The 8,953-nt window shown below is 43.3% G+C and overlaps 1 long non-coding RNA gene across 1 annotated transcript in view; it reads left to right on the top strand.

The window, feature by feature from the left end:
* LOC120520252 overlaps positions 1-7,667 on the top strand; it is a 64,195-nt gene extending 56,528 nt beyond the window's left edge. The window contains exon 3 of the long non-coding RNA XR_005631799.1: positions 7,602-7,667. This is a non-coding gene — a long non-coding RNA (uncharacterized LOC120520252). The remainder of the gene's footprint in view (positions 1-7,601) is intronic.
* Positions 7,668-8,953: the final 1,286 nt, after the last annotated feature.

Here is an 8,953-nt window from a genome sequence, read left to right as displayed (position 1 = left end):
CATAGTCCCTCCAGCGTGTCCTGGGTCTTCCCCGGGTCTCCTCCCGGTTGGACGTACCCGGAACACCTCACCAGGTAGGCGTCCAGGAGGCATCCTGATCAGATGCCCGAGCCACCTCATCTGACTCCTTTCGATGCGGAGGAGCAGCGGCTCTACTCTGAGCCCCTCCCGGATGACTGAGCTCCTCACCCTATCTTTAAGGGAAAGCCCAGACACCCTGCGAAGGAAACTCATTTCAGCCGATTGTATTCGCGATCTCGTTCTTTCGGTCACTACCCATAGCTCATGACCATAGGTGAGTGTAGGAACGTAGATCGACTTGTAAATTGAGAGCTTTGCCTTACGGCTCAGCTCTTTTTTCACCACAACAGACCGATGCAGAGTCACTGCGGATGCTGCACCGATCCGCCTGTCAATCTCACGATTCATTCTTCCCTCACTCGTGAACAAGACCCCGAGATACTTAAACTCCTCCACTTGGGGCAGGATCTCCCCCCCAACCCTGAGAGGGCATTCCACCCTTTTCCGGCTGAGGACCATGGTCTCGGATTTGGAGGTGCTGATTCTCATCCCTGCCGCTTCACACTCAGCTGCGAACCGCTCCAGAGAGAGCTGAAGATCACGGCCTGATGAAGCAAACAGGACAACATCATCTGCAAAAAGCAGTGACCCAATCCTGAGTCCACCAAACCGGACCCCTTCAACACCCTGGCTGCCTAGAAATTCTGTCCATAAAGTTATGAACAGAATCGGTGACAAAGGGCAGCCCTGGCGGAGTCCAACTCTCACTGGAAACGGGTTTGACTTACTGCCGGCAATGGGGACCAAGCTCTGACACTGGTTGTACAGGGACCGAACAGCTCTTATCAGGGGGTCCCGTACCCCATACTCCCGGAGCACCGCCCACATGTTAGTGGGATTGAGGAGGTCTTCAAAGTACTCCCCCCACCGACCCACAACGTCCTGAGTCGAGGTCAGCAGCACACCATCCCCACCATATACAGTGTTGACACTGCACTGCTTCCCCTTCCTGAGACGCTGGACGGTGGACCAGAATCTCCTCGAAGCCTTCCGAAAGTCGTTTTCCATGGCCTCTCCAAACTCCTCCCATGCCCGAGTTTTTGCCTCAGCAACAACCGAAGCTGCATTCCGCTTGGCCTGCGGTACCTATCAGCTGCCTCCAGAGACCCACAGGACAAAGAGGTCCTATAGGACTCCTTCTTCAGCTTGACAGCATCCCTCCCCACCGGTGTCCACCAACGGGTTTGGGGATTGCCGCCGCGACAGGCACCAACCACTTTACGGCCACAGCTCCGGTCAGCCGCCTCAACAATAGAGGAACGGAACATGGCCCATTCGGACTCAATGTCCCCCACCTCCCTCGGGACGTGGTCGAAGTTCTGCCGAAGGTGGGAGTTGAAGCTACTTCTGACAGGGGACTCTGCCAGCCGTTCCCAGCAGACCCTCACAACACGTTTGGGCCTACCAGGTCTGACCGGCATCTTCCCCACCATCGAAGCCAACTCACTACCAGGTGGTGATCAGTTGACAGCTCGCCCCTCTCTTCACCCGAGTGTCCAAGACATATGGCGCAAGTCCGACGACACAACCACAAAGTCGATCATCGAACTGAGGCCTAGGGTGTCCTGGTGCCAAGTGCACATATGAACACCCTTATGCTTGAACATGGTGTTCGTTATGGACAATCCGTGGCGAGCACAGAAGTCCAATAACAAAACACCGCTCGGGTTCAGATCTGGGGGGGCCATTCCTCCCAATCACACCCTTCCAGGTCTCACAGGTCTGCCCACGTGGGCATTGAAGTCTCCCAGCAAAACGAGGGAATCCCCAAAAGGTATGCCCTCTAGCACCCCCTCCAGAGACTCCAAAAAGCGTAGATAATCCAAACTGCTGTTCGATATGCATACAAACAACAGTCAGGACCCTTCCCCACCTGAAGGCGGAGGAAGCCACCCTCTCGGATCCCACGGGTAAACCCCAGCGCACAGGCTCCAAGTGGGGGCAATAAGTATGCCCACACCTGCTCGGCCTCTCACCGGGGGCAACTCCAGAGTGGTAGAGAGTCCAGCACCTCTCAAGGAGATTGGTTCCAGAGTCCAAGCTGTGCGTCGAGGTGAGTCCGACTATATCTAGCCGGAACCTCTCAACCTTGCGCACTAGCTCAGGCTCCTTCCCCTTCAGAGAGGTGACATTCCACGTCCCAAGAGCCAGTTTCTGTAGCCGAGGATCAGACCGCCAAGGTCCCCGCCTCCGGCCACCACCCAACTCACACTGCACCCGACCTCCTTGGCCCCTCCCATAGGTGGTGAGCCCATGGGAAGGAGGACCCACGTTACCTCTTCGGGCTGTGCCTGGCCAAGCCCCATGGGTGCAGGCCCGGCCACCAGGCGCCGCCATCGAGCCCCACCCCAGGCCTGGCTCCAGAGGGGGCGGTGACCAGCGTCGGGCAAGGGAAAATGTCGTCCACAGTTTTTATTCTTCATTGTAGGTTTGGAACCGTTCTTTGTCTCATCCCTCACCTAGGACCAGTTTGCCTTGGGTGGCCTACCAGGGGCATAAAGCCCCGGACAACATAGCTCCTAGGATCATTGGGACACGCAAACCCCCTCCACCACGATAAGGTGACGGGCTCAAGGAGGGGTGTGTATATAATATATATATGGCCAGGACTGAGTGTTTGGGGTGATGTGCACTGACTGGGTCTGAGTGACCATTATTAATATTGTAAATAAACGTGTGGTGAGTATTAAAAACATGTACATATATACTGTATATATATATATATATATATATATATATATATTATATACTACTAGCAAAATACCTGCGCTTTGCAGCGGAGAAGTAGTGTGTTAAAGAAGCAATGAAAAAGAAAAGGAAACATTTTGAAAATAACGTAACATGATTGTCAATGTTATTGTTTTGTCACTGTTGTGAGTGATGAGTGTTGCTGTCATATATATATATATATATATAAATATAAATATATATATATATATATATATCTACATATATACATACATATACATACACACATACACACACATATATACACACAAATACATATATATATATACATACATACACAAACACATATATAAACATATATATACATATACATACATATCTACATATATACACACACAGCTATTTCAGTATCAGTGCAATACGCTGTTTGTTAAAACGGATGACACCCGCTCTTACGTGCAAGTCTGCGTGGATATTATGAACTATCGTATTTGTTCAAGTTCTATTTAAATTTTAAATAGAAGGAATTTTTATTTAGTCGACAGAAATATCTTTGGTAGGAATGGTAAAAACAGACAGGAATATTATTCCTGAATAAATCAACTCAAACCTTAAACAACTTATAATATTTTGCTCTCCATAAAAATATATCCTGTCTAAATTATACAAGTTAGAAATAAAGTAAACATTAAAAGAACAAACATTCAAATGTCTTTACTCTTATGTAATTTTATATTTTATAAAAATAAACTTAGATTTTAAATATCCCAAAAGATTTTGCTCTCCATAAAAATATATCCTGTCAAAATTATACAAATTCAAATATGAACATGCTGCATAACAAAACCTGGAAATATAAATAAAATGTGTTCCTTTCAGCAATAACAAATCAAATCATTCAGTTGTCTTTGCTCATATGTCATTTTAGAGCTGGACGTCTGGCATCTTTTTTTGGCAACAGGTTCATTTCTGTTTGGTGTGAGGTTCTGTGTTGTGGAGATTCTCAGGATGGATTGCAGGTGCTCATCAGTGAGGCGACTCCTGTGTGCTGTTTTGTTAGTCTTTATCACTGAGAAGAGCTTCTCACACAGATATGTGCTACCAAACATGCACAAGGTTCGAGCCGCATGTAGACGGACTTTTTTTGTTCTTCAGTTTATCAGCAAAGTGCGTATTTGGGAACACCGTAGTGACGACTTGGTTTAACATTACTTGGTAACAGGGAAAGTGGGGCAAGTGGTTTTGTCTCCCATAAAAGCAGCCTCAAGTGAAATCACTTTGTGATTGTGCACGGGTAAAAACGTCCGCTGAAGTGTCAGATTCTTATTTAATTCTTCTGCTTTCTATATCTTCTGCATTGCATTCAGGTCTTTCAGGTTACCCTGATGTTTTGTTTTATAGTGCCGTCTTAGATTAAATTCTGTAATTACAGCCACATTAGCTCCACAAATGAGACACACGGGTTCAGTAAACATATACTCAGCCTCCCATCGGTTTTTAAAGGCTCTATTTTCAGAATCAACTTTTCTCTTCAGCATCGTGTGAGCTAGCTTCGCAATAACTTGCAGCATCTTAAGGTAGACTTGATTAACGCGGTAAGTGTTCGGCAAGGCAGCTGAAGCGATGCATTATGGGATCTGTACTTTATTGTGTTACCAGCGCTTTATATACCCGGGCTTTAATAACAATAATACAGTATATAAAATGATCTCGGGGCGGATATAATTACGCCCGGGCGGATGTGGCCCGCGGCCCTTGAGTTTGACACATATGGACTAAATAGAACTTGAAAAGATATATTTTTTCAAATGTGATCGCGCAATTCATAGAGTTGACGCGCACTACAGCCTGCAGGCCTCAATAAGTCATCCTCCCCTCGCCCTTACTTTTTTACCGTTCATCTAATGAATACACTGAGTATGGCTTTACCAAAACAATCATTGATGGCGAATAAAGTATCCATTATTCGAGTATGTAGATCGGGTTATACATATATACATATATATATACCCGCGTATCGTAGCGGAGAAGTAGTGTGTTAAAAAAGCTAGAAAAAGAAAAGGGAACATTTTAAAAATAACGTAACATGACTGTCAATATACAGTATTTGTTTTGTGAGTGTTACTGAGTGTTGCTGTCATCAAGGATTTGATTATCATTATTTCTTTCAATCAGGTTCGTATTTGTAGGATGTGTTGTGTTCAAGTTACATTCCGTGTTTGTCAATCGTTGTAAAGATGACAGGTTTCATTCATCGATTCGTTTCTTACTGCATCAATAAACAGCTCGTCTTCTTCTTTATCTGAGACCTGACACACTGCATGCATGGGTTTTTTTACACTGTCTTCCTTTAGCGGGACATTGACTTTTTCCAACGTGTGCTTTGTTTCCGCAGTAGTTGGATTTATGAATATGCTTGTATGTATGAGTCGCTTCATATTTTTTGCTGCCTTTTCAATTGTGTAATTGGTTTTGTTCAGCTTTTGGAACTGTTGCCTTTTATCTGTGCCCTCGTCAGTTCACGTGAGCCACTCGGTGTACATGCATCGAAGGTTCCCAGCTGTGCTGGTGCCATCTCGTGCTATGTCCATGGCTGTATTTAATGTTACCTTAGTCCTGGCACTTAAAACTTTCTCTAGTTTAAGCTGAGTTTGTGTCAAACAGTACCCTGACCATCTCATCTTCCTCTCCATAAGCACAGTCCTTCACCCGTGAATATTTACCCGTGGCAGTTTGCTATTGGATTGCCGATGACGGACGGCCTTATATGGGCAGGCACTAAATTACAAACGCCAGCGGCAGCCTGTCTATGAACTTAATTTAAAGTGTAGGTTTACATCGTGCTTTGTTTCAAGTAGCAGAACTCATGAATATGGTTGTATATGTTACTCGCCGCTTCTTATTGTTTAGCTGCCTTCTCAATTATATAATGCATGTTTTCTTCAGCGCTTTTTGAGGTCTTCCTGGTTTTCTATGTACTGCGTGATTACGTGGGAGGCGTGATGATGTCACACTAAACTCCCCACGGCGTTGAAGCTCATCTCCATTACAGTAAATGGAGAAAAACTGCTTCCAGTTATGACCATTACGCGTAGAATTTCGATATAAAACCTGCCCAAGTTTTGTAAGGAAGCTGTAAGGAATGAACCTGCCAAATTTCAGCCTTCCACCCACATGGGAAGTTGGAGAATTAGTGATGAGTGAGGGAGTGAGTGAGTAAGGGCTTTGCCTTTTATTAGTATATATATATATATATATATATATATATATATATATATATATATATATATATATATATATATATTTATATATATATATATATTTATTTATTTATATTTATATATATTTATATACAGGTAGTCCCCAGGTTAGAGACATCGACCTATGACTTACAAATGGGGCCGCAGCTGCAATTCATGCACTTCAGCAACTGGCGCTCCGTCATCTTGAGCCTGTGGAGGCTGGATGGGGGTGATTTCGCTGCTCGCACAGTGTAGTGTCTCTCGGGCAGCTCCAGGCGGCAGGCGGTGACCCGTGGTCCATAGTGGGGCCAAAACTATCATTCATGTTCAGGATGATGGTTCACTGCGTGCCCACTACGCCGCCGCAGCTACTGCTCCTGACTTGACGTAGGAAGAATGGAGTGGAGGGGGGCGTTTCACTGCCCGCACAGCACACACGGCTGCCCCGTTCGTTCTCGGTGGACAGCTGGTAAAGCTGCAAACGGTGACACAGTTGTGGCTGAACGGAGGTCATTGAGGGTGAACGGGGCGGCAGGGGGTAGCATTGTAGTGTGCCTTGGATGGCTGCCTGTTGAATGGGGGTGATTTACTTACCCGCCATTGTCTGGACGGTGTTCATTCTCAGTTGGCGGATGCTGCAGGCAGCATACTGTAGTGGAGGTGACTGTGTGGTGGCCGAGTTATGAATCCTCCCTCGCTGCCCCCTGTCATTCTCAATAGCAAGCCTGCTTGTACTGTTACGCATATAGCTGGAAGTTGTCTCTTGTCAATACATCAGACGTGTTGATGACGGTGCCTTCCTGCTGTGATAGCGTGTACAGTGCTGTGCAGAAGAGCTCATCTTAACCTTTTGTCTTCACCCTTCAAGAATTTCTCTAAAACACAAATCTGATGCAAGTGCTGGTGATAAAGCAAAGAAGAGAAAAAGTATCACCATGAAAAATAAAGTAGAAATAATAAAAAGGCCAGAGAGAGGTGAAACTCCATCATTTGTTGGTAGAGCACTTGGTTATAGTCGGTTGACAATAGCATTTATTAAAATAATGTACCTGTTCCGACTTACATACAAATTCAGGTTACGTACAGACCTACAGTCCCTATCTTGTACGTAACCCGGGGACTGCCTGTATAATAATATAAAATCCGTTGTCTGTCTGTATGTCTGTCTGCTTTTCATAAGAGAACTACTTAATGGATTTAGATCGGGCTTTTTTCTAGAATTTGAACATTCAAGTTGATTTTTGAAGGTCTCAGAGACCTTCAAATAAATGCTCTGTACACATAGTTTTTGATTCTTAAAGCAGTCATATTTGAGAAATATAGATACCTAGATTCACATACGCTTTGATCTCTTTATATAGCTTTCCCATATAACAATGCTTTTTTATATACATATAAGGTTGTGGATGTGTTATTAGGTAACTTAGCAAAATCATCTTTATTGTTCTAAGTGTGTTATTTATTCTGAAAAGTTTGTAGTGCATAATGTAAAGTGATAGTTTAGTTAATGAGAGCACAATTCATATTAATGAGCTTTGTTTGTGCTGAAGTTAAGCTTTTATAAGTTGTAATTTGTTTCATTTTGTGCAGGGGATGAGGAGCAATGCAATGCAGAAAAAGGTCACGTTTCACCTAAAGAAGAACTGTTTCAAAGGTAAACTCCAACTGCACAGAATTTCAGTAATTTACACAAATTTTTTGCTTTAATAATATTAACTAATATATTAACTAAATAATAATATTAGTATCTAATTATTAGTTAATTCTTGTTTCGTAATTTTCTTTTAAAGTATTTATCTTTCCTTTAATAAGGTTTAAAGGCAGATCATTGTATTCTTAATGAGTAATTCTGTTTATGGGGAAGAGGAATATATTTTTTTTTTTCTTAACTATATTGTATAGGTCAATGTTGCAAATTCCAAAGTAGCAAAATTTTCAGAATAATGAATACTTTTGTTGGTCTGGATAAAGGTTCATACAACATATAGTTTAGCGGATTTTGTTTTAATAAAGTGTAAATTTCAATATAAGAAACGCTTTTTCGAATAGAAATTGCTACCGAAGATGATAAAGCGATTTAAAAAATACTTAATGCTACACCTGTACTTTTGCTGATTCTCGAGACTCATGAAACAGGCTGCCTCTTTCTTGTTGGATCAAAAGAAAGTGACAGTCTGTTGCAAAATTTCCAGTCTCTGGCAGTTACAGAGAGGCTCGTCGAGAGTGTAGGTGTGACCTCATACAGGTATAGCCGAATTTGAGTAAGTGCACCACCGAATATCTGTGTGGGTAGTTGTGTCATGTGCAAACGCTGTACAGTTAGAGTTTCTCAAAGTTTTCTTTGCGATTAACAACTCTGGAAAAAAAAGTTGCATCGTTCATCTCATTTTCATTCTGTATTCATACCTGTATTTCTATTTTTAAAAAAAGTTACACCTATCATCTCATTTTCAAATAAAATAGGTTTTGCAGTTTTAGAAGCGCAGATTTTTTTAACAGGTATCGTAAAGCTTTGATCACAGTGTTGCACATGAGACATGAAGGTGAGACCAGGTTTCCAAAGAAAATACAGGCAATTTATTACTGTATAGAAAAGGCATGCACAGTCTCAAGTCTTCATTCAAAATAGGAGCTATAACTTCAGGACTCAAACAAACAAGATAGGAGCTGCGACACATGGTCAATTGTCCTGCTTTAGCTCCCATTTTCAGATTAGAGGAACACCAGCAGCTCAGAATCACCACTGTGGCAGAACAGAAGAGTGTGAGGAAGACCAGGTTGACAGCCCAGTTTTAAATGTTCTAAACATCATGCATCAAGCACGTTGTGCGGTAAGCCTGATCCTGCAGAGGACAATTAATCGCTTTGGCCTCGGTTTACTGTTTACCAGATGCAGCAAAACAGCTATGGAGCTGCCATTGTGCTGCTGCCGTGTGAATTGC

Source organism: Polypterus senegalus, unplaced genomic scaffold (genome assembly GCF_016835505.1).
Source record: "Polypterus senegalus isolate Bchr_013 unplaced genomic scaffold, ASM1683550v1 scaffold_3419, whole genome shotgun sequence".
In the NCBI taxonomy this organism is placed as follows: Eukaryota; Metazoa; Chordata; class Cladistia; order Polypteriformes; family Polypteridae; genus Polypterus; species Polypterus senegalus.
Note: the sequence above shows the minus strand (reverse complement) of the source record. Positions and strands in the feature narration are given on the sequence as shown.